Below are 25946 nucleotides of genomic sequence, written 5' to 3'. Positions count from 1 at the left end.
TGAGAAAATTAATTAATTAAACTAGTTGCATGATAAGTTGTAAAGATTGATTTGGTTATCTAGATAAACTAATATGAATATGATTCTTGGTAATAAGATATGTTATTTTGTTTAAAAATAAAATATGATATTCTGTTAAAACTGGTACATTAGAATAATATGTTAGATGTGAGTTTAAACACTTAATTAAATTATTTGAATGTTAATTTCCGAAAATTTATTTGTTTGATTCGATAATTAATATAGATATGATTTTGTTAATAAGATATGTTATTCTGTTAAGACTGGTATCAGCATGGCACTTTGACTTAGCTAGATCTATAGGGCAATCTGTGGCGGCCGGCATCGCCAACAGATGTATTCTGTATTCTGTTAGTCTGTTAGTGGTATTGAGGTCGGTTAATGCCGTGAACCGTACTTCCTTACCATCTCGTTAGGGGCCAACATCCTTATAGAGTATATTATGTATATATTATGTTAGTATATGGTTTGGGTCGACCAATGCTAGGGTTGTACCATTCCAACGTGCATTGCTGGATACTTGGTCGTTCGGTTCTGATGTTATTACTCTGTCTGACGATATTATTCTGTTCTGATGATTAAGTTATGTATTTTGCTAGCATAAGTTCTGATGTGTTTTACTTTACTTAAAATTAATTGAATTGAAACTATGTTTGTTAGTACTAACACGTGAGCATTAATCTGTGCGGGATCAGACCGTGTTGGTACTTGTTCTTTGGGTTTGTAATCTCACTGGGCGATTTTTTGCTCACATAAGTTCTGATTTCGTGCAGAGGACATTGACGAGGAGCGGTATGCAGCTGAAGTTTAGAGTTTGTTATTCGTATAGCGAGACTTGGTAGATTTTCTAAAGTTTAATTTATTTTGTTTTTGAGATTTGGAGTTTATACGAGATTTGAACTTTGTATATTTTAAAATTTTTTAGTATTTTTGTTATAGTAATGCATCAAAATTTCTTTTGAATGTTTAGGGCGTTACAATAAGTGTGAACTTCTTTGTTCCTTTATACCATATGCTTTCCTCATTCACACCAAAATCAAGTAGTACAGTGTTAAGATCAAGGATGAGATTGTAAATCATATGTTTTTTTTGTCATCAGATATTATTTAGGATTCTAACGAGCCAAAATTGTGGAAAATTGTTTACATAAGTAATGTGTAGCGATTCTGCACGAATTTTTCGTGCTAAATAATCCGCCTCAACATCTGCATTACGAGAGATTAAAGATAAAGAAAAGATAGTAAATCGTTCTTTATTTTATAATTAAATGGCCTTTATCTAATCTAAGACTATTAATGTAATTGGCAAAATAATAACTTCAAAAAAAAAAAACTGTTCATCCGAAAGATTTTTTAATAATTATTTTTCCTTTAATTTAAATATTAAAACTTACAAATCATCTGGGTTCTAGTCTTGCGTGAGATTAGCAAGCTTCCTACCCGTTTGGATTGTGTACCTAAGGAACATAGAATAAGAAGATTTTAAAAACTAAGGCCCTGTTTGTTTGATCATTTGGAATTAGCATCCAAATGATCCATCCAAATAATCCATTGGGATGATTCATCTTAATGATGTTTGTTTGATTATTTGCTAGTTCATCTAAATGATTCATTTAGATGGAGCTTTGTTTGTTTGATCATTTGGATGGATCATTCACATTCTCATATATATGTAAATGACTAAAATGTCCTCTGTTAAGTAACAAATAATAAATAGCTACATTCTCATATTAATCAAAGTAGAGTTTGAAAAAGAGAGTTTGGTCCAATCTGCACACAATATTATTCAGCTTCTTACATCAAGAGATCAATGAGGCACACAACATTATTCAGCTTCAACAGCTTCCGGTTTGGGACCTGCACATACAAATTAATATCATACCAACAAATTCAACATGACAGTTTCATTCATCAATCAAACAAATGCACTAGCTCAAAGCCTCAGACTAATCTTTATCAATATCAGTCCTATATGAATTAAATGAGAACCAAATACAAAACCAAAGGAATCGAATATGAGATAGGACAATGATCCTTTCCCCAACAGTTTCCATTAAACAAAGCAAACTTCTTCGATTTCCTTTACTCTATAGTCTATACCATTACTCTATGGAACTGAATCGAAAAATTCTCAATTTCCAGTAAATGACCAAATCATAATCATCCGAACAATAAAAAGAAGCCTCAAACAAAGATCCAATTCAACACAAATGAAAACCAACCCTTCATCGATAAATAAATGAAGAATCAATCAATAACACCAATTATATAACAGAGGGCAAGAAAATAAGATCACACTTGGGATACTGAAATCAGAAAAGAGACAGAGAGAAGAGGAACAAAAAACTCACGTAAGAAAGATCCTTCTTGTGGACTACTACCTTGTTCAGAAGTTGAATCCAGAAACTTTAGAGACAAATAAACCAAGCCTTGTGTAATCAACCAACTTATGTAGTGACGTGACCATTCAGCTGTCACTATTAGTCACAAAATTTAAAACCAAGACAGAAACAGACAATAGCATAAGACAGAGACAGTCAATAGCATAAGACAGAGAGATGGAACCTGTTAATATGGGAGTCTTGTTCCTTTGGCCATCTCTGTAGTGATGGAATCTCGTATATTCTCCATTACTCTGTCACCAGTAGGCACATATGGAACATGCCCATCATTTTCATCACCATGCTGCTCATATGATTCAACTATTTCCCAATGCCTAAAATCACTATCTTCTTGTTGTGAATCTCGTATATAATTATGTAAAGCCATCGTTGATGTCACAATCTTAATCCACTTCTTCACTTCATACTTTAGGTGCTTCCTATCAAGTATTCTCCATTTAGCTTTCCACACACCAAATGTTCTTTCGATTACAGATCTCAAACTAGAATGTCTACGATTAAACAATTCTCTGCTGTTTGTCGGAGGACCTCCTCTATTAAACAGTTCTAAATGGTATCTAGTCCTACGGTGAGGACCTAAGTAGCCACTTCTAGTAGGATATCCTGAATCTACTAAGTAATATTTTCCAGCAGGTGGGTGAGGAAATGAAGCTTCGTGTGTAGCACAATAGGTTAGTACTTTAGTGTCATGCGCTCTTCCGGGTACTCCTACATATGCATAAGTGAATTTCATACTGAAATTACACAGAGCTAGAATGTTCATTGTAGCTTCAGATTTCCTACCTCTATATCGCTCCACATCTCCTGATGGAGGACGCACAGACACATGTGTACCATCAAGGGCACCAATGCAATCTATAAAATAAGGCATATAGCGTTTATCATTTACTAGAAAGGGACTTATACCTGTGAATCATCTCTTGTAGGTTTCACTATGTCTGCTGCGAGTTTCAAAAGAGCACTTAATACTTCATCCAGCTTCCTTTTCACTGTCTCAAGTGAATGCTGATATCTCTCAGCTATGACCCGTACAGTTAAATCTTGTGCAACCATCTCTATGAACATTGCAACGCTCTCTTCAAGATAGATATTGCAGGACTCCTCTAACTTGTATTGTTCTGAAAGAATCTTGCATAAACTCCTAAATGTTGACTGGTGCATGCGTAAAATATCAAAGCATTCTACCTTGGACTCGACCATCAACCTCATAAAATCTATCTATAATAGTCTGTCTCCCAGCATCATTGACATTCTGATTCCTAATATTTCCTTTAAGCTTCTCCTCAATTCTTAGTTCAAGGTAGAAACGAGTTTGCTCATCATTCCACGCAAGATTCTTAGTTGATCATGTGTTTTTGTACAAAATCAGTCTAAATTACAGAAAATGTTACAGTAAATCTAAGTTTAGAGGAGAATATACTCACATCAGTACCATTGATAGTTGTCATTTTTCCAAGTATCAGTATCAGTCCTGCAGATTGTCAATGATAAAGAAGACACAGTAAAGATGAGTTTTCGTTGAGAAAGATAACTATAAACAAATTGCTTATTTGTATAGACATAGTAAACGACATTATGTTTAGCTGATTTGTTTTTCTCTCATGTGTAATAATGAAAGCAAAAAAGGCTTCTTGAAAAGATTCGTGTGAAGATTTATTTGTCTGGTCAAAGTCACTAAATATTACATTGGAATGTTAAATCCCAAACTGAAGTAGAAAGCTTAAAACAAAAAGCGCAAGACATAATCATACTCTGAGACATGTCCAAATATTATACTACACTATTGCAGAATAAAAAACTAATGATCAAATACTAAAAGGATTCGAAGTCATATGCTAACTAATGTATTGGCTACAAATACCACTTAATTTGAATCTATAACTAACCCACGGTGTAGTAAATACTTGGTTACTCTACTAATGTACATATTTGTTATTATAACTAACAAAAAATCAAAACTAACGAATTGGTATTTGATGTGGCATTTGATGTCTCATGTTGTTAAGAGTGTTTTGATATAACCTACCTGTCCAAGTTCTGAATCCTGAACCACAGTGCCGTTGCAGCAAAATCCCTAAAAAGAAAACGGATCTGAAACAAGCAAGAGCAAATGGAGAAGAGAAACCATTAGATTCCCATAGACCAACCAAAGATCTGAAACAAGCAAGAGCAAACTATTGTGATTGATAGACGTGAGCTTAGAGACCAACCAAAGATCTGAAACAAGCAAGAGCAATCCTTAAATCCTTCAAGCCAAATCTGGATCCTAGCTTTCTGCATCAAAAACACAAAGCAACACAAAGCAATATAAGCAAAACAAAGCCGTAAACTAAAGCTAATCGAAGAATCAAAAGCAAGCAAAGCAACACAAAGCCATAAACTAAAGCTAATCGAAGAATCAAAGTAGCCACGGAGTAAAGCAAAGCAAACCCACAAACAAACAATGTAACCAAGGAGGATCAAACCCTAGAACAAGTGATTGCAACAAGGATACAAAGAGAAACAATGAGAGAGAGGAAGCGAGAGAGAGGAAGCGAGAGAGAGAGAGAGAGAGAGCAACACAAACCTGTTACACTCCGGCGATGGATCCGACGAGATCTCCGGCGACCGATTCTCGTCGACGACGGCGAGATCACAAGATCACGAGATCAAAATTTTGATTTTCTCTGTTTTGTGTCGAGGAAAAGCTGAAGAGGAGATGTGGTTTTTGGTGTAATTCCATAAATTAGATAAGGGTATTATTGACATTTTTTAATTTTGACTGAATCATCTTCAGCAGAATGAACAGATCAAACTCAGTCTGATTTTTTTCATTTTCTGGATGAGTTTAAAAATAATCATTCAGATGATCTATTAAAACATGAAAAACAAACATCAGTTTTAATCTTCATTGAGATGGTTCATCCAAATGGCCAAACAAACAGGACCTAAGCATTTACTCGACTTAAATATATAGGAGAAAAGTTTTAAGAAAATTTGAGGAACGTTTTAAAGCCAATTAACCTCTATATATCAAACTTTTGCGATTAATAAAAGAGACGGTTACATGAAATATATGAACAGAATCATAGTTGATATTAAGGGTTGGTTAGATAGAACAAACAATCAAGTGCACATGAATCAATTGAAACAGACTAACCTTCACTCTAGTTTCTAAAAATAGTCAAACGAACTTATTTGGACGTTGGGACTTGGAAGCCACAAACGGAAGAGAAGAGTCATAAGCTGTTTTTGTTTACAAAAATATCAGAACTCATTGATTTGTAAGAAAAAGAAGAAACCAAACAAAGTAAAACTATGCCTAGAGAAATGATATGGAGGACTAACTAACCTTAAGGCTGCCAAAACCTTGCAGAAACAAAGATGTAGTTCAATACTAATTTTCGGCATCGACCAAAAAAAGTAACGTTTGCTTTTGCTTTTTGTGGCTTGTAATGGTTGCAACTTACTCCAGTTTTGATAGAATCACGGGAAGACAAACGGTTAAGATGAAGAATCAAAACCTGAAAACAGAATTGGAAAGAGAGATTAGTAAACAGTGTGATGATAAACCCTGAAATCAGAGACATGTAACAACAATTGAAACAAAAGGTTGTCGCTCAAGAATTAAAGAAGAAGCAAACAATAGAATCACAAAAAAAAAACTTGATCTAATGGTTCCCGTAAAGATGAAGGCATGAAGCCAATCAATACTATAGAAAAGTTGAAGTTATTTGTTTCTAAAGGCGTTCACATAGGATTTAAAACAACGAATCGAGAGTTGCCACATCAATAATTAATATATTTAGTGTCTAAGTAATCCACATAGGATTTAAAACAATAAATCAAGAGTTGCCACATCAATAATTAACATTTTTAGCGCCTAAGTAATTAACATTTTTGAAAATAGTAATTACTTTATATTTTAAAATAATAAAAAAGGAATTGCGGTTAGACATGTCATTAGTTAGCATTTTTAACTATAATGTTAGTTTAGATTTTAAAATTTTAACAAATCTATATTAAGATATTTATGAAAATGATAAAAATGGAAATAAGAAAATATATAATTCAATCATTACAATAAGAAAAATTAATATCATTGTTAGTGGCACTATGTTAGCTTTCAAATAAATTAAGAAAAAATCATAATTCTTAAATAATATCGATAATTAGAATTGGACAAAAAATTAAAGATAAGAAGAAGTTTTCTAAAAATTAACAAAAAGTTAGTAATAAACAACCGAAAGGAATTTTTCTGAAAGTCTGAAAAGTTAAAGTTTAAACGAAAAGGAAAAACTTAATGACGTAAAGGAAAACTCCTTTTGAACAACCAAGTAAACTTATAAAGTCATAAATAATAAAGCAGTGGTTTCTATATAAATAAACATCTATTGGACCATTGATAGTCGATCAAAGTTTTTATTCTTAAAAGCTCAAACAAAAAATGTATTGGCTTAACTAAGCTACCTTTTGACAACCTTAAAAAAAACTTTTACTAATAAGGAAAGAAAGAGAATTTCAAAGAAGATATATGAAGCAGGGGAAAAGTTTGGAAGGTAGGACATGTGTTGTGTAGACAAAATTATAGAATGGAAAGAGACATAGTATGAAAGAAGTATGTGAAAGATTTTTTCAGAATATGTTTGGTCCGTGAAGCATTTAAGTTTGGAAGGACATGGTTTTGATGGTGGTGTTCCTAATCATATCAATTTGAATCAAGTTCCAGAATAGTTTGGGAAGCATGAAGGTGAAGAGAATCTAAACTGCAACATCAAAGGAGAAAATTGATAGAGTCAAGAACCAATTTAGAAGCTAAAACAATTTATTAGAATTAGGGAAAATTACTAGAATGACCCATATTTTATACATAATGACCCAAAAGGAATGCTAAAAATATGAGTTATTTGAGTAATAATTATACCAAAATATCCCTGTTTTCCTTTGCAGAAAAAAAATATTACAGAAATGCCATTACTATTTAATTCCAGCATTGCAATAAAACTACATTTATTAACGAAAATACCATCGTCGTTTTTGGTAAATCTGTGGCTCTTGTTGCGATATATTTGTTATCGATCACAGATTTTTTGGTCAACCACAGATTTTTTACTATAGACTTGTTTTGTACCACAGACTTTACTGTGTTATGTTACGCCAGATTTTTATTTTTCGTAGATTTTTTTACCATGACTGATTTGTTTCATATAGTTTCCGCAGATTTTATTTAAATTTTAAAATTAAGAATGTTGAAACCAAATCTGTCACTGATTTGTTTTCCATACCGCAGATTTTTCTTTATGGTGGCAACACATTTTTCTATTTGTACCCAAAAATCTGTTGTGTTATAACAGATTTGTTAACCTCGAAAAATGTTATATAGGCATGACAGAGTTGTTTTGTGTAATCACAGATTTAATTTTCACGCTGAAAAAAATATTCTGCCAAACTTTTTTCCAACCAAAAAAAAAATTTCTCGCCAAAAAAAAAAATTTCCGCCAAACTTTTTTCCCGTAACAATTTTTTCTCACATAAAAAATGCTTTTAAAAATCCTTATAAATTTTTTAAAAACTCTTTAAAAAAACCTTGAAATTTTTTTTAAAAACTTTGAAAGTTGTTAAAAACTCTTGTAAAATATTTTAAAACCTCTTAAAATCGTTAGAAAGTGTTTAAAAACATATGTAAATACTTTAAAACCCCTTTTTAAACCTTTGTAAATCATTTTAAAACTTTTTACAATAGTATTACAAGATTTACAAGAGTTTTTTAAGAATTTTAAAAGGATTTACAAGGATATTTAAACCTTTGTAAATTCTTTGAAAATCTTTTTAAAACTCTTATAAAGTCTTTACAATCATCTTTTAACTCTTAGAACAAATTTGTAAGTATTTTAAAACATTTATAATTCTTTTAAACCATTTTAAAACTCTTCTAAACTTTTACAAAAGGTTTTAAAAAAATTTACAAGAGTTTTTAAAGGATTTTAAAACTCTTGTAAATCTTTTTAAAACTATTGTAAATCCATTAAAAACCCTTGTAAACCATTTAAAAATCTTTTAAAAACTCTTGTAAACCCTTTAATAATTTTTGATCCATTTTAAAACTCTTGTAAACCTTTACAAAAGGTTTTAAAAAGATTTACAAGAGTTTTTAAAGGGTATTCTTGTAAATTCTTTAAGAATCTTTTAAAAATCCTTGTAAATCTTTTAAAACCCTTTTAAACCCTTTACAAATCTCTTGTAAGTCTTTTAAAACCCTTTAAAATCCCCTTGTAAATCTTTTAAAACACTTTTAAACCGTTTAAAAATCTCTTGTAAATCTTTTAAACATCCCTTGTAAATATTTTAAAATCATTTAAAATTCCTTGTAATTATTTTTTCGAAATGTTTTGGCGGGAAAATATCTGACGGGAAAATTTTGGCGGGAAATTTATTTTGAAATATTTTAGGCAAAAAATATTAATATTTCATTTTAAACCTTAACCAATTTTCAAATAGGGGGAAAATGGTCATTAAAAATTTAAAGAGGGTATAAATGAAAAGAATCAATCACGGGGAAGCCATTATCTCGGATGGTGTTTGTTGCCCATGACCTTTTCCGAACAATTTGTCGATTTGCCATTTTTTCATCATCTGATTTTACACATTTACCCTCGTTGCTTTAACTCTGTCTATCATTATTGCGCTGCCCACTCTCACCTGCCCGAGAAGCCCGAGTAACCTGAAACGTCTTCATCGTTCTATTTCTCCTACAGTTGCCATGTTTACTGTCTGAGCTTTGCCTTCATTAGCTTCGTCATTTTTTCTTCAAATTGACCAAACAATTGTCGTTTTCTGTTGATTTATTTGCTGCTTAGGGGATTCCATCTTCCAGAAACCATTTCGTAAGTTGTCCTCGAGTGACAAATATGCCGATACTCTGTTTTCAATTTCGTTCTTTTATGTGAACTTCTATACCCAACGATCTGTTGCATCGAAACAAACCATTCCTCGAGTCTCTGATTTGATTTCACTCTATAGGTTTTGCTGAGCTGAAATGAGTTCTCCCCGTTCCGACCTGTCTCCAATCCTGCCTCCAGGTTTGTACATTTACAACTGTTACCAATTATATAGGTCATTGCTGCTCGTCTAAAGTAGATGACTTAGTTGTGTTGCGGTGTGGCGTTTACTGTGATCTTTGTTAGGTTCATTGCTGCTTATTTGCGTTTGTTCAGTCACTGCTACATGTCTAAAGTAGCTGACTTAGTTGTGTTTTGGTGACATATGGTGACCGAGTAGTTCGTTTGACTCATGCTTATAGTCTATGTGATATATGTTGGGTTTACAGAGTTGTGGAACTTTATTTGTGTACCTCTTTGCTTATGGCCTTGTGATCTTTGTTAGGGTTTATCTCTTTGCTTATGTTCCTTGTGATCTTTGTTAGGGTTTATCTCTTTGCTTATGTTCCTTGTGATCTTTGTTAGGGTTTATCTCTTTGCTTATGTTCCCTGTGATCTTTGTTAGGGTTTAGCTCTCTGCTTATGTTTCCTGTGATCTTTGTTAGGGTTTAGCTCTCTGCTTATGTTCCCTGTGATCTTTGTTAGGGTTTAGTGGCCTATTATTTAGTCCTTTCAATAATCCCTCAACATTTTACTGTTATTGTCTCTGCCATGGTGATTAACACACAATCCATACCTCTTTCTGTAGGCGTGCTTCCTGAAAGGATTTTCAAAGCTGATCACTATCCTGGTCATGCAGTCCGCATTAACTCATACTCAAAACCAAAGTATCTTCTTGACATTTTCAATGTCCTACATGGTATGCCTGAGTTGGATACTTTGTTGTCATCGCCTCTTGGTTCTCTTTTCTCTCTGCATGTCCGTCAGTGTTCCATATCAGGGTAGTTAGTCCATCAGATGCTATGTAGGCAGCTGCATACCACTAACAATGATGAGCTGTGGTTTGTTTTTGGTGGTCAGCCCTTGAGGTTTTCACTTACAGAATTTCATGAAGTCACTGGTTTGGACTGCTCGGCGTTAACTTCTGAGATCGAACTTGCTTCTGCAACAACTCATGCTGAAGGCTTTGCCCCTTATTGGTATACTCTAATTGGTGGGAAACCTGGTTTTGTTACTATGAAGGAACTAGTTAGATGGTTAAAGTGTGAGCCTGATATGGCGAGCTGCGCAAATTTCGGCTCGCTCTTATTGTCATAGTTGATGGTATCTTGCTCTCTCGTACACACCTTGTTAAGGCATCGACTGAAGTTGTTGAGATGGTAAAAGATGTTGACTTCTTTCTCACATACCCATGGGGTCGCCATTCTTTCCACCGGATGCTTCGCATGGTCAAAGTTGAACCATATATTGAAGACACATCATCCCTTGTTAACAAGTTGAAACAATCCTCTATTGCTGTCCATGGTTTCCCCCTAGCTATACAGTTGTTTGCATTTAAGACCATCCATGCGCTGCTTACATACCTCCGTAATGGTGACCAGCAGTACACCTTCCTAGATCAAACCATTCATAGTCTCCCTAAGTGCAAGACATACCACAATTCAAACATCTTGGCTCTTGAACATAGAGTTGCTGTCTGTTTCCCCTACTTCATTATCTCTTACATGTGTTTCATTCATCTGTCTCCACCAACTGATATTCTTTATATCTTCCAGATACAAGTTTTCCTTCCACAACCACGGTAGACTGCACTTGGGGTATCCGCATCGTGCGACCCAAAGGTTAAGCATTTAGAGAGTCTTATTGGGTCATCTTTTCGATTCACAAAATCTTTTTGGCCTGTAGGTGATGCTTCTCTACCGTCTCTCAACTCTTCTCGGAAGCGTAAATCTCGATCTACTAACTCCTCAACTTCCATTTCTGGTCCTCAACACATGATGCAAACTAATAACCGACCTTCTCACGTTTCTTCAGTCAACACTCCTTCTAATGTTGGCACCAATATTGATAAACGACAAAAAAGTTTCAAGGCATCAATATTTGACGAGGTTCGGCAACTCCTTCAGCAGAATAATCAGAATACAGTTGGTGTCCACGCATTTGTGAATACCCTTCTTGCAGTTTCTCCTCCAAGTTCAGTTATTCCTTGTCGGGTGACACGTTCTGCAGGTGCTGGACTGTCTACGGAGTCGTACTCTGCGCGTTCAGCAAACAACAAGAGATGCTCAGCCTTTAATGGTAAACAATCAGCTGTCTCTGATCCTGCGCTAGATTCCCTGCACACTGTCAACTCCCTTGTTAAAGGAAAACACTACACTGTGTCTCCTCTGAAGTGTACATTCTCAGGTACTAAGCTTTTTGACACTAATGTTACGCCTCCTCAGGTAAAGCCAGATTTTGCCTGCAAATTGTTTGCCTTTTTCCCTCTGCCATCGTTTTATTATCTTCACTTTTGTAGGCATCCTCTCCTTCAGTAACTGGTAGCCATGCTCCTCCTCTTTTTCCTTTCCCGTCAATCAGTCCGGTTCCACTGACTCAGGTTTGATTTTAATATCAGTTAATACTTGTGTTGTGCACATTCTACACTTGTACTCTTTCGTTCCCCATAACGTTTGTAAATGTACAGCAGAAAAAAACTTGTTGTTCCTCTTTGCTGGTTGAGGCTGACAAATACAGAAGCCAGACTTCTGGTTCACAGTCTCAGTTGCCTACCCATGTGCCTCCTTTTAGTTTGGAGCCCTTACTTGTTACTCAACCTACAACTGTTGATACTCCCGTTGTTGTTCCCCCGCCTGCCATCGCTTCATCGTCTATGCCTAAACGCCATCCATCAAATTGCAAGTTAATTCCTGTGACTTCAGTTAAAACACGCCGGTCTACGCGCCGTCATCCGTCTCCTCCACAACAATCAGAGTTTGTTGGCCCCGCAAATAATCTGCGCAGCACAAAACCTTGTCTCAAACCAGAATCCTCAAGCAATGCGAACAATATTCTCATTACATTTGCTACGCCTAACAATGATGTGGTTGACATGTTTAGGGATAAACTCTGTAAACATCAGAACAAGTTTGATGTGCCAATGCAACTTTCTTTGGGTTTTCTATTTTTAACTGCTTAACATTACTTTTTCTTACTATTGCAATTCCATATGTAGGGAATTCACTATCAATGGCCAGCCATACCCTTCTTCTTTCTTTGCTGACTTGTGTAAGCCGCAATATTCTTTCTTTTTCTTACCAATTACATTTTAATTTCTTAACAAACAACAACTCCATTTAAACTAAGTGCTCAGTCACATAATTTCAGCACATGGCTTGCCTCGTTGACTTTGTTTGGCAAAAACATGGGGCTTTCCTTGCCAACAGTCGTGTAACTGTCCTTGACTCATTGTTCACCTCCAATATGAGCGATAAGTTTATGAGTTTTATCTAACATAGTGATTGTTTAACGTATCAATGGCACTCCATACTGGTTGCATATGTTCGTGGTGTTGTTGACGGTAGGCGTTCTATGTTGGAGTGGCTTAAAGATGTTGACATTGTCTATCTGCGTACGAACTGGGGCAAGAAACAATAGGTTGCCTTAGCCATTGATACTCCCAAAGGTCATATTGACATCCTTGACCCATTCCAAGACTTGACTTCATCTAGAAAAGTTGTCTCCTACATGACGCATATTGCTCAAATGTTGCCTGCTTTACTTTGCTCTGTTTGTGTCGATGTTCTCTCTGGCTGGCTTGCTAGTGGCTTTTCGTTCTTAAGAATTCCTAGCCTGGCTCAGAATCTACGCGGTGGTGATTGTGGCCTCCTGGCTATCAAATTTATTGAACTCCAATCTCATCAGCTTTCGACACCGCTGTGCAAACTCACCGTTCCACAGGTTAACAATCTTAGACTTCAATATGCCATTGCCCTTTATTCAACTTATGTATCTCCCATATAAGAGATTATTTGTTTTCCATTCTTAAGCATTTGCGCATGCACCTCACTTACATTATGTTTTCACGAACTTGTTCATTACAATTTACTTCTGTAGTTATAACTTTACCTTGCGTGTGTCCCTATATTCTCTATAATGATGTTTAAGCAAAACCCCTCTTCTTATTCAACCTTTATTCCTCGACATTTATTTTTCATATTTGCTCATCCACTTTTGCATTTACTTTGATTACAACCAATCAACCCCCCCCCCCTTTTCATTGTTTTGCCTATTTAAGTTTCAAGGGCTTCAACAAATTGTTATTCTTTACTAATGGAAACTCTTGACATCAACATTGCTCTTGATATAGTCTAACGTGTTGGTGAGAATTCCTTTTAATATCTCGGTGGTATGCTTATGGCTTCCAAGTTCTATCACTCTCTTGCATCCCACCCTATTGTCCTAAGATATGTTAGTCTGCAGCCCTTCATTACAAATGTCGAGCTTATAAACGATGGTTCTCTGTACCGGTCTTGTTTCCTGAAATGTTTACAAGCTAACAATCCAACTGCTGTTTACCTTGAAAGCATTAGACTGACCGTAAAAATTGGTCGTGCAGAAGACGGTCTCCATCTATTATCCTCCATTGGACACTATCCCCCTCAAGCTTCTTTTGTCCGAGCCTTGCTACAGGTTTGTCTTGGTTTTTACCCGGACGCACTACACACCATTGACAGCTTTGTGACTTTTACTGGTTCATTTCGTGAATCAGATGCTATTCGTAGCACTGTTTTCCGGCACATTCTTCAAATTAGGCCGGTGAAAATTCGGTCTCATAGTAACACTTAGGAGATATGATGATATTCCTGCATGTCTTGGTACTGGGTGTGGCATTGATAGCCGCTGCTGCCTGTGTTTCCTTTATTGGTTTAGCGTTATGTTCATGTTGCTCTGTTAGTTGTTTGGTTAACGACCTTACGCACTTGTTAACCTTGTTGTAATGTTTAAATCTTTGCTTCAACTGTTGTGACATTTACTCCAGCTTCTTATTGTCTTTGCACCTCACATCTGATTTTAATTGGCTTCACTGACTATCATCAACATTTGTGATGTTACCACTGACCTTTCACTTAAATTTATACGCAACCAGACAATACACAATGACATAACCCACTTGTTCGCCCTATTTCACCTGCATCCTTTAATGCTACTGTGTTTACTTACGCAACACCTTTTAGACCTACCTATGTACCCTATTCTCCTTACATATCAGTTCTAACATATATATATATATATATATTATTGGTTGCCATTGCTCAGCATCAACGCAATCACTTTCACTCATGGATAAAATTCCACATCCGCTTCTTCTTGATGATAAGTGTGCATTTTACATGTTTTGAGCATCCATTTGTTATCACTTTAGCATCATATCACCACTGTTTTATACCATTTCTCATCATTTTCATCATTTTGCATGATTAGGATAGTTTTGCATGCATGTTGCATATTTATGTTGTTTTCATGTGATTTAGAGCTGTTGGCAAGCTAATTGGAGGAAGCGGACCTGATGATATCAAACCACACGACCCCCTGGTCGAGTAGATGGCTTCGCAACTTCAACAAACCACTCGACCCCCTGGTCGAGTAGAAGGCCTCACCACTTCACACAACCACTCGACCTCGTGGTCGAGTATCATCATCTCCACCACCTGACCATCACTCGATTGGGTTGAATACCTCCATCACCTTCACTCGACCACCCACCCGATTGCACGGCCGAGTCTCACCATCATCACACACTCGACCGACCACTCTACCACCAAGCCGAGTACAACCATATCCATCACTCGACTTCATACTCGAGTGCCAGCTTCAGAGTCTTCTCCATTCCGCACTCAACCAGACACTCGAGCACAATGAAGAAAATAAGACTCTAGCTTATCACTCGACCATTCACTCGACCACCTAGGTCGAGTGCCATTCTTAATCCGTCCCAATACTGTGTCGTTTTGAGTATTAGGGTTTCGGAATATTTTGCTATAAGTAGCATGTATTTTACATTTTCGACACTGTGTTGTTGACGTTTTTGTAATCCGGATTTCTCTTAATCTATTCAGTATTCAGTATTTGCTTTTGATTTTATTTACTAAGTTGTTCATCCTGTTATCATCCTGCAATTACTCTGTTGCTATCATGTTTTTATTCTTTTCATCGTTTATGTTCTCTGCAATGATGCCTGAGTAGTGACTAGGTTTGTGAGGATGGTTAGAGTAGTTTAAAATTCTCAGTATGCTAGGTGGTTGAGTTTGATTTATAGATCCCTTCTGGATTAGTTGTTCTTAATGCCTATTGCTTTCTGATCAACTGAAATTTAAGTTCAGACATTTCCACGCCCAAAAGGTGTTCAATGAAATGTCTGAACCACTAATTCCAGAGATTCATGGCTTTGTACCAACGTATTGGTTGCAGCGAGCGTTTTGGCTTTAACTTGTTGATTCGTAATGCCTGTTAGGTTAGCTCTCGTCAATGGTGATTGAGTCTGGGACTTGTTTAACTTGAGGGCCTATGTTGCGGTGGCACTTAGATTTGGTTATCGAACTTGTTGTCTAGGGATAATTTATTGAGCATGTCAATCACTTATAAACTGAGGAAACAAAACTACTTAATTACTCCATCCTTGGTAATTTCTCATCTAATTGATTTCTTTGTTTACTCTCTATTGTTTACTGCATTGTGTTTCCTGTTGCTTAGTTTTTGCTATTTTTGCCTGTTACTCGACCTAATACTCGACCACCCAGTTGTCTGGAAACAGACTGTGCAGTCGAGTATCCTTGTTACATTTTCTGTCTGTTACTCGCCCTATCACTCGACCACACCCAGTGGTTGGCAACAAGCTGTGTTGGTAGAGTGCTTTTCTATTCTGCTTAATTTTCTGTTTCCCGCATGTTCACTTAGGACTGCTAGAACACCCCAAAACCTGTTATTGTTTGGCTTGACTCTTTGAACTCTGATTACATCTTGATTGCTAGCATCACACCCATTTGGATTGACAACCTAAAATACTACAACGACATGATTGGTGTTTTAGGATAATAGACTAAAAACCTATTATCAATTTGGCGTCGTTGCCAATTGGGTGTTGGTTTGTTCATTTGAGATTTCAGACTTGCTTAGATCAAGTTCTTTTTCAATTTTCATTTCGGTTACTAACTGTGTGTTTTTCTTGTTGTCTTCTTGATCCGGTACACCTCTTCTGTATGTAAACTTGATCAACAGGCAACCAGAACCTCCTTTTCAACGATAACATCGACCGCATCGCTCGCGAAATCAGAGAAAGGAGAAACATAGTCAACCTTTTACCCAGCAACCACTCGAAGACGCTGACAAACAAAATCAACATAATGGCCCTGCTAACATTGGTGCTGGAGATGCACCACAGGACCACCGTCAGAGGAAAGGATTGCGCCTCCTGCTATCCAGAACAACAACTTCAAGATTAATGGTCTCATCCCGATGATTGAGGGAAACAAATTTTATGGTTTGCCAATGGAGGATCCACTCGACCACTTGGATGAATTTGATAGGCTCTGCAACCTACCAAAAATCAATAGTGTCAGTGAAGACGGATTCAAGCTCCGGTTGTTTCCATTCTCCTTGGGCGACAAAGCACACATCAGGGAAAAGAATCTGTCCCATGACTCAAACACCACTTGGGATGATTGCAAGAAGGCTTTTCTGGCAAAGTTCTTTTCCAATGCCAGAACTGCAAGACTCATAAATGAGATTTCTGGTTTTTCACAGAAGACTGGTGAAAGCTTTTGTGAAGCATGGGAGCGTTTCAAGGGTTACACCAACCAATGCCCTCATCATGGCTTCAAGAAAGCCTCTCTGCTCAGCACTCTTTACAGATAAGTTTTACCACGGATCAGAATGCTTCTAGATACCGCCAGCAATGGGAATTTCCAGAACAAAAATGTTGAAGAAGGCTGGAAATTGGTTGAGAACCTAGCTCAGTCAGATGGTAATTACAACGAGGACTGCGACAAGACCATCAGAGGAACAGCTGACTCGGATGACAAACACAAGAAAGAGATCAAATTGCTGAATGACAAGCTGGACATCATTCTTCTCACCCAGCAGAAGCATGTGCACTTCCTTGTTGATGACGAGCAGTATCAAGTCCAAGATGGGGAGGGAAATCAGTTAGAAGAAGTTAGCTACATCAACAATCAAGGTGGCTACAAAGGGTACAACAACTTCAAGACTAACAACCCCCACCTCTCTTACCGCAGCACCAACGTTGCTAATCCTCAAGATCAAGTGTATCCTCAACAGCAACAACAAGGTCAGAACAAACCTTTTGTTTCTTACAATCAAGGTTTTGTTCTTAAGCAGCAATTTCAGGGGAACTACCAGCAGCAAGTACCACTTGGGTTTGCACCTCAGCAACACCAAGGTCATGCTGCTCCCGACGTTGATATGAAACAAATGCTACAACAGCTGCTCCAAGGACAAGCATTTGGCTCCATGGAGATTGCGAAAAAGATATCTGAGTTACACAATAAGCTGGACCGTAGGTACAATGATCTAAATGTCAAAATGGAGACACTGAATTCTAAAGTCAGATACTTGGAGGGAAATTCTGCATCTACTTCCGCTTAAAAACAGATAAGCCAACTTCCAGGAAAAGCAATTCAGAATCCAAAAGAATATGCTCATGCTATCACTCTGCGCAGTGGAAAAGCACTTCCCTCAAGAGAGGAACCTAAGACAGTCACTGAGGACAGTGTAGATCAAGATGGGGAGGATTTCAGTCTCAGTAAAGATCAAGCTGACAAGGAACTCGAGCAGCCACTCGACCAGTCACTCGAGCAGCCACTCGACCAGTCACTCGAGCAGCCACTCGATCATGTTACTCGACCACCCTTCCCAATAACATCTTCGAAACTAGTTGCTGTCAAAAACAAAGAAAAGGTCTTTGTTCCTTCTCCTTACAAACTCCAGATTCCATTTCCTTGCCGTCACAAGAAAGCATTTGCAGATAAGTATAGAGCTATGTTTGCCAAGAACATCAAGGAGGTTGAGTTGTAGATACCTCTTGTTGACGCTCTAGCGCTAATCCCAGATTCCCACAAGTTTCTGAAAGACTTGATCGTGGAGAGAATTCAAGAAGTGCAAGGGATGGTAGTATTGAATCACGAATGCAGTGCTATCATACAGAAGAAGATCGTTCCTAAGGAGCTTAGTGATCCTGGTTCATTCACTCTACCATGCTCTTTAGGTCCATTGGCTTTCAACAGACGCCTATGTGATTTAGGAGCATCAGTCAGTCTCATACCGCTCTCTGTTGCCAAAAGATTGGGGTTCACTCAATGCAAATCCTGCAACATATCCCTTATCCAAGCTGACAGGTCAGTAAGGATCTCTCATGGTTTACTTGAAAACCTACCAATCAGGATTGGAGATGTAGAGATACCCACTGATGTAGTCCTAGAGATGGATGAAGAGCCCAAAGACCCATTAATTTTGGGAAGACCTTTCTTAGCAACTACAGGAGCTATGATTGATGTCAAGAAAGGGAAGATCGATTTAAACCTTGATATAGATTTTAAGATGACCTTCGACGTCAAAGATGCAATGAAGAAGCCTACCATAGAAGGACAACTCTTTTGGATCGAAGAAATGGATCAGTTAGCTGATGAGTTACTAGAAGAGCTTGCAGAAGAAGATCACCTTAACAGTGCTTTAACCAAAAGTGGTGAAGATGGGTTTCTGCACTTGGAAACTTTGGGATACCAGAAGTTGTTAGACTCACATAAAGCGATGGAAGAATCAGAACCCTTTGAGGTATTGAATGGACCAGTAACAGAGGTAATGGTAATGAGTGAAGAAGGGTCAACACAAGTTCAACCTGCTCACTCGAGAACATACTCGACCAATCACTCAACCTCGATAATCAGCAGCTCTGGAGAGCTGATCATTCCAACTTCAGATGACTGGTCAAAACTCAAGGCACCGAAGGTCGATCTCAAACCACTTCCTAAAGGTCTAAGGTACGCATTCCTTGGTCCAAATTCTACTTACCCCGTGATCATTAATGCTGAGTTAAATGATGATGAAGTGAACCTGCTATTATCTGAACTTAGAAAGTATAGGAGAGCAATTAGTTATTAATTATCTGACATTAAGGGAATTTCACCTAGTTATCAAAGCATATGATCCATCTTGAAAACAAATCCTATTCTAGCATTGAACCACAAAGGAGGTTAAATCCTAACTTGAAAGAAGTAGTGCAAAAAAAGAAATTTTGAAACTGCTTGATGCTGGTGTCATCTACCCTATCTCTAATAGTACTTGGGTTTCTCGAGTGTATTGCATCCCTAAAAAGGGCGGAATGACTGTTGTTAAAAATGAAAATGATGAATTGATCCCGACTAGAACTATAACTGGGCATAGAATGTGTATTGATTATAGAAAGCTAAATGCTGCATCTAGGAAAGATCATTTTCCTTTACCATTCATTGATCAAATGCTTGAACGCTTGGCTAATCACCCATACTATTGCTTTCTTGATGGATATAGTGGTTCCTTTCCAATACCAATTCACCCTAATGATCAAGAGAAAACCACTTTCACCTGTCCTTATGGAACTTTTGCTTATAAGAGAATGCTATTTGGTTTATGCAACGCCCCTACAATATTTCAGAGGTGTATGACCTTTATATTTTCAGATTTAATCTAGGAGATGGTGGAGGTCTTCATGGACGATTTTTCAGTCTGTGGCCCCTCTTTCTCCTCATGTTTGTTGAATCTTGGTAGGGTATTGACCAGGTGTGAAGAGACAAATCTTGTTCTCAATTGGGAAAAGTGTCATTTCATGGTGAAGGAAGGCATAGTGTTGGGTCACGAGATATCAGAGAAGGGTATAGAGGTTGACAAGGGAAAAATTGAAGTGATGATGCAGTTGCAACCACCAAAAACGGTCAAAGATATCAGAAGTTTTCTTGGTCATGCTGGGTTCTATAGGAGGTTTATTAAGGACTTCTCCAAGATAGCCAGGCCGTTAACCAGACTATTGTGCAAGGAGACCAAGTTTGAATTTGATGAGGACTGCCTCAAATCCTTTCACACCATCAAGGAAGCTTTGGTATTTGCTCCTGTTGTTCGAGCTCCTAATTTGGACTATCCGTTTGAGATTATGTGTGATGCATCGGATTACACCATAAGAGCTGTTCTAGGCCAGAAAATAGACAAGAAGCTTCACGTCATATATTACGCCAGTCGGACGTTGGATGAAGCTCAAGGAAGATATGCAACAACTGAGAAGGAGCTTCTAGCTGTTGTATTCGCATTTGAGAAGTTCAGACGCTATTTGGTTGGATCCAAGGTCACTGTCTATACAGACCATGCAGCTTTGAGGCACCTGTATGCCAAGAAGGATACTAAACCAAGACTGTTGAGATGGATACTTCTGGTGCAAGAGTTTGACATGGAAATTGTAGACAAGAAAGGCATTGAAAATGGTGCAGCTGACCATCTGTCAAGGATGAAAATTGAAGAACCTATTCAGATAGACGACTCAATGCCAGAAGAGCAACTCATGGTTGTAGAATTCTTTGGTGGGAGCTACAACGGGAAAGAGTTTCGCCAACTGAACGCTGTTGAAGGAAGATCTCCATGGTATGCTGATCACGTCAATTACTTGCCATGCGGAGTAGAGCCTCCCAACCTGATCAATTATGAAAGGAAGAAGTTTTTTAGAGACATACAATTACTACTGGGACGAGCCTTATATTTACACTCTCTGTAAAGATAAGATCTACAGGAGATGCGTCTGAGAAGATGAAGTAGAAGGTATCATGCTGCATTGCCATGGCTCCGCATATGGTGGTCACTTTGCGACATTCAAGGCACTGTTAAAGATTCTGCAAGCATGCTTTTGGTGGCCAACAATGTTTAAGGACGCTCAGGAATTTGTTTTAAAATGTGATTCATGCCAGAGGAAAAGCAACATCAGCAGAAGAAATGAGATGCCTCAGAACCCAATCTTGGAAGTTGAGATCTTTCATGTATGGGGAATCGATTTTATGGGTCCATTCCCATCTTCATATGGTAACAAGTATATACTGGTCGCCGTAGATTATGTATCAAAATGGGTCGAAGCTATTGTCAGTCCTACCAACGATGCAAAAGTTGTGCTGAAGCTGTTCAAGCCCGTAATCTTCCCGAAATTTGGAGTTCCCAGGATTGTAATAAGTGATGGTGGAAAGCATTTCATCAACAAGGTTTTTGAAAATCTTTTGAAGAAGCATGGAGTAAAGCATAAGGTCGCCACCCCTTATAACCCACAGACAAGCGGACAGGTTGAGATCTCCAACAAGGAGATAAAAACAATTTTGGAAAAGACTGTTGGGATTACAAGGAAAGACTGGTCTGCAAAGCTCGATGACGCATTGTGGGCTTATAGGACAGCCTTCAAGACCCCCATTGGTACAACTCCTTTCAATCTTCTCTATGGAAAATCATGTCACCTACCTGTTGAGCTCGAGTACAAAGCCATGTGGGCGGTAAAACTTCTGAACTTTGACATAAAAAACGCTGAGGAGAAGCGGTTGATCCAACTCAGTGACCTTGATGAGATCCGTTTAGAAGCTTATGAGAGCTCTAAAATCTACAAGGAGAGAACTAAGCTTTTTCATGACAAGAAGATCATCACGAAGGATTTTTAGGTTGGTGATCAGGTGCTGCTATTCAACTCTCGCTTGAAACTCTTTCCAGGAAAGCTTAAGTCTAGATGGTTGGGCCCCTTCTGTGTCACTGAAGTCCGTCCTTATGGAGCAGTCACTCTATCTGGTAAGAGTGGAGATTTCACAGTAAATGGTCAAAGGCTCAAGAAATACTTAGCAGATCAAATCCTTCCACAGGTGACGTCGGTTCATCTCCAGGAACTTCTTGATGATTAAAGGAGTAAAGGAATCAAGCTAATGACTTTTAACAAGCTCACTTGGGAGAAAGTCCCATGACTATCTGTGTAAATATATTTTACTTTTCTTGCTATTTTTGATTTGTTTTTGTTGTGTTTGTGGTTCTCAGGAACAAAGGAACAACTTGGAGATAGAGTTAAAATTCAAAACTTTTACTCTACAAAAGGCCTATAGATCGAGTGTATAACCCAGTGGAGTACAAAATTTTGAAAACTTTCTGTTGCACTTGAAGACCTTGCATTCGAGTACATCAGTCGAGTATATGTGATGTTTAAAACCCAAAAAATTTTAAATCATGATTATACTCGACCAACAGGAGCTACAGAGACTTGCAGGGAGTTTATCAAGTTTACAGAAGATTTCCTGAAGTTTTCCCAGTCAACAGGGAACAAAGTTCAAAGACAAGTCAACAGAGTGTGGGCCACGCGCTTTCTCCTTGAAGATAAAATGGAGAGAGAATCTCAAACTCAATCTCCACCACTCCTTTTGAAATCGCCATCATTCTAACCATGGAGTAAAATTTCATTCGACCAATCTCTCTTCATTTTTCCACCACTCGACCAAACTCAATCTTTCTTCTTCGCAGCAATTCGCCACCAATCGCTTCTCTCTGGTCTGAGAACTTACTCGACCACAAGAAGCAAATCTCTGAAGCCGACGAAACATCAAGCTATACTCGACCTTTCTAAATCTACTCGGCCACTGAGGGAAAGAAATACTCACCCACCTTAATCGAGTTCCAAGTTTCACTTGACAGCCGGACAAAGACTCGAGTCTTGTTGATTCGAGTTCACCGTAAAGCACTCGACCTCCTGCAGCCAACCACTCGACTTCGTCCTGAGACTCGACCAACGATTCAAGACTCAAGACGTTAATTCTGGTTTCCTGAGGATCTACTCGACCCTTGGAGCATTCGTCGGGAAGAGCTACTCGATTCCAACGACTCTACTCGACCGATTTCACCGGCTGTACACGACCCTGTTCTGCTCTACTAGGTTAAAACGTAAACGAAGAACTCGGGAACGCCTCTGTTTACTCGAGTACTAGACTGTACTCGACCAACTTGGTCTATTTCATTTTCTGTTGATAACGATTTTGGTTTCATTGTTTTCTTTGAAACTAACCTATTGACATTTGAGTTTTGAGTTCTAAATCTTTTGCAGAAGAATCATGAGTAACTATAGTGGCAGTTCTTCAATTGATCCAGACTATAACATGGATGAGACGGAGTAATCGTCTTCAAGGCCAGAAAGAGAACAGAGAGAATATGATAACTTCAGGAGAAAAGTTGAGATAGCTCGAGGGAAGAGAGCAATGATAGAGAGGTATGAGCTGATAGATGAGGATCTAGAAGAAGAGTATATGCCTGAGCATACTCGCATAGCCACCAAACTTCTGCACAAACCTGATATATTGCCTGCTGAGGAGTATATCAAGCTCTTCAAGCTGAATGAGTTCTGTAGCACAAGGTATCCGTGCTCGACCACACTGGCACAACATGGATTACTGGAGGATGTTCAACACCTGTACCAGAGTTGTCACCAGGACACTCTGATGGCTTACCCATATGTACCCTATGAAGAAGAAACGATTCAGTTCCTCTCCACACTACAAGTGGAGCTTTACCAAGGTATGACCTCTGATGATTTGGAATGCGAAGGATTGAGATTCTTGCGATTCTATGTGTATGGTAAGGATTATAGGCTATCAATCAAACGCTTGGAAGGATTGTTTGGTTTCCCAAGTGGAACGGGTACTAAGCCCAAGTATGACAGACAAGAGTTGAAAGACTTATGGATCACCACTGGCAGCTCTGTACCGCTAAATTCTTCTAGATCCAAGAGCAATTAGATACGCACTCCGGTCATCAGGTACTTCCAGCGTTCTATAGCCAATGTTCTCTACTCCCGAGAGATAACAGGGACTGTTACCAATTCTGATATGGAAATGATTGCTATGGCTCTCAAAGGCACTCTTCACCAAACCAAGAATGGTATGTCTCTTCAAGGTGAAACCAATGACACACCTCTCTTTGTACTTCTTCTGATCCACATGTGTGGATAAAAGAGATGGGCTGTTAGCAATAACCACAAGAGAGCACGAAGCGCTCTTTGCATAGGAGGTGTTGTGACACCGATTCCGATCGCTTGTAGAGTCCCAATCACATCTGATGGACTTGAGCCACGGGCAATGGATATCGAGCATCTACATCACTGATAATTCCTGGAGTTCGCAATGGTTGGCGACATGCACCGTTTCAAGTTTGAGCATTCTACAGATAAGAAAGTCAACATCCTTCTTCCCAGTCTTGAGGTTACACGCATAATAGAGGGAGATAACATTGATTTTAAGCCTAAGCTTGGGAACCTCTACTACGAGGACGCTCAGCCATTGGATGAGGATGTTCTTATAGAAGAAGCTACGGAGGATGGGATGGATGAAGACAGAGAAGTGGAGTTTGAAACTAGCATGTATCATTTTAGTGAGCATGTACCTCCGACAAGGGAGAGCAAGAGTTTGAGTGAAGCTCACATGAACAACAGCAAGCTGCAGAAGTGGTGCAAGAAACATGATAAGTTACTCGCCAAGTGCTTCAAGACTATCAAGTTTCTGACAGATAAGCTGAGCTGCTCCTCTTCCACAACAGCTATCCCACAGGGACAACCTCCTCGGGACATGCCATCGAGGAGATTTGATGAGCCTTAGCCAAGTCAGCACAGGCCTGAGCTTAGTGAGTAGAGAGTCTCACATGTCCCTGCTAGACATTCGTCATTCGAGTACAGGGAACACAAGAGGAGAAAAAAGGCTACATTCGTTCGCTTTAGCAGTAGATCACGCCTTATTCACTCGAGGAGATGACTCGACTGCGGTGCTGGCCGCAGCAGAAGAAAAGTGGTCGAGTATCCTTAGAGCGGTGTTGGCCGCCACAGAGCTGATGAGGTCGAGTACCCACATGCTATAGCTGATACAGAACAGGGCGACTCGTCTATGGCCTGGAAGCAATTACAGGCATCCATTCACGACCAACTCTGTTCATTCTTCGACTGAGGTAAGCGCCTCACTTCACCATTGTATTATATCATCTCTTGTGATTTGTTCTTTGTTTTGTTTCTGTGATTGGATTTGTCCTGAGTACTCTCTTCCAAGTTTAGTCACACAGTCCACTGTGTGATTTAAGTTTGGGGGAGGGCTCAAGAAGTGTTTGTTGCATTGTATATACTTTTGAGTCTGCATTTATCTAAGGTATAGAAAAACCAAAAAAATTTGAAAAAATTTCAGAAAATGATTTCACAAAAACAGAGTGTTCATATAGCTGCATTACATTTAGGATCGAGTCTACAGTGTTTCATTTAGGATTGTTGCATATGCATAGGGGATAATGATGAGATAGCCTTGTAAGCATTTTGGTTCACCAGATAAACTCAGTGCCCTCGTTGCTAGTTGTCTGTTGCGTAGTCAATGAAATTGAAGTAAAACTGAACCATGCCTAGATTGCTCTACTCGACCTCACTGTCTGATTTTCAATTATCATGTCTACATCAAATTTGAACTCATGGATACCCTAAAATACTTGGATTTTCTTACTCATTTTAATCACTCTTGTTAATCCAAGTAGCTGACTCTCCTTATTAGAGCAGTTGACCCAAACCCAAACCTAAACTTTCTTTCAAGCCCTATATCACTTGTGAGTGTTTGTGAGGT

At 38.2% G+C, this 25946-nt stretch overlaps 1 long non-coding RNA gene and 7 pseudogenes across 8 annotated transcripts; 7 read left to right on the top strand and 1 right to left on the bottom strand.

Moving 5' to 3' along the window:
* The first annotated feature begins 400 nt into the window (after positions 1-400).
* On the top strand, positions 401-610 carry AT5G05065. Its single transcript, NR_142808.1, has one exon. It is a non-coding gene; the product is annotated as an other RNA (long non-coding RNA).
* A 1985-nt stretch (positions 611-2595) lies between these two features.
* Positions 2596-3870, bottom strand: AT5G33270 (annotated as a pseudogene; the record flags this gene model as incomplete). The annotated part of the gene is made up of 1 exon: positions 2596-3870.
* Positions 3871-10062: 6192 nt separating this feature from the next.
* On the top strand, positions 10063-11277 carry AT5G33260 (annotated as a pseudogene; the record flags this gene model as incomplete). The annotated part of the gene is made up of 1 exon: positions 10063-11277.
* Positions 11278-12648: 1371 nt separating this feature from the next.
* AT5G33259 lies at positions 12649-13263 on the top strand (annotated as a pseudogene; the record flags this gene model as incomplete). Its single annotated transcript has 1 exon — positions 12649-13263.
* Positions 13264-13498: 235 nt separating this feature from the next.
* Positions 13499-14209, top strand: AT5G33258 (annotated as a pseudogene). The gene has a single exon.
* Positions 14210-14734: 525 nt separating this feature from the next.
* AT5G33257 lies at positions 14735-15364 on the top strand (annotated as a pseudogene; the record flags this gene model as incomplete). Its single annotated transcript has 1 exon — positions 14735-15364.
* Positions 15365-16517: 1153 nt separating this feature from the next.
* On the top strand, positions 16518-22218 carry AT5G33256 (annotated as a pseudogene; the record flags this gene model as incomplete). Its single annotated transcript has 1 exon — positions 16518-22218.
* Positions 22219-23416: 1198 nt separating this feature from the next.
* On the top strand, positions 23417-25232 carry AT5G33255 (annotated as a pseudogene; the record flags this gene model as incomplete). The annotated part of the gene is made up of 1 exon: positions 23417-25232.
* Between the last annotated feature and the right edge of the window lie 714 nt (positions 25233-25946).

Source organism: Arabidopsis thaliana, chromosome 5 (genome assembly GCF_000001735.4).
Source record: "Arabidopsis thaliana chromosome 5, partial sequence".
Lineage (NCBI taxonomy): Eukaryota > Viridiplantae > Streptophyta > Magnoliopsida > Brassicales > Brassicaceae > Arabidopsis > Arabidopsis thaliana.
The sequence above is the reverse complement of the archived record's forward strand: the minus strand, read 5'-3'. Positions and strand labels throughout refer to the sequence as shown.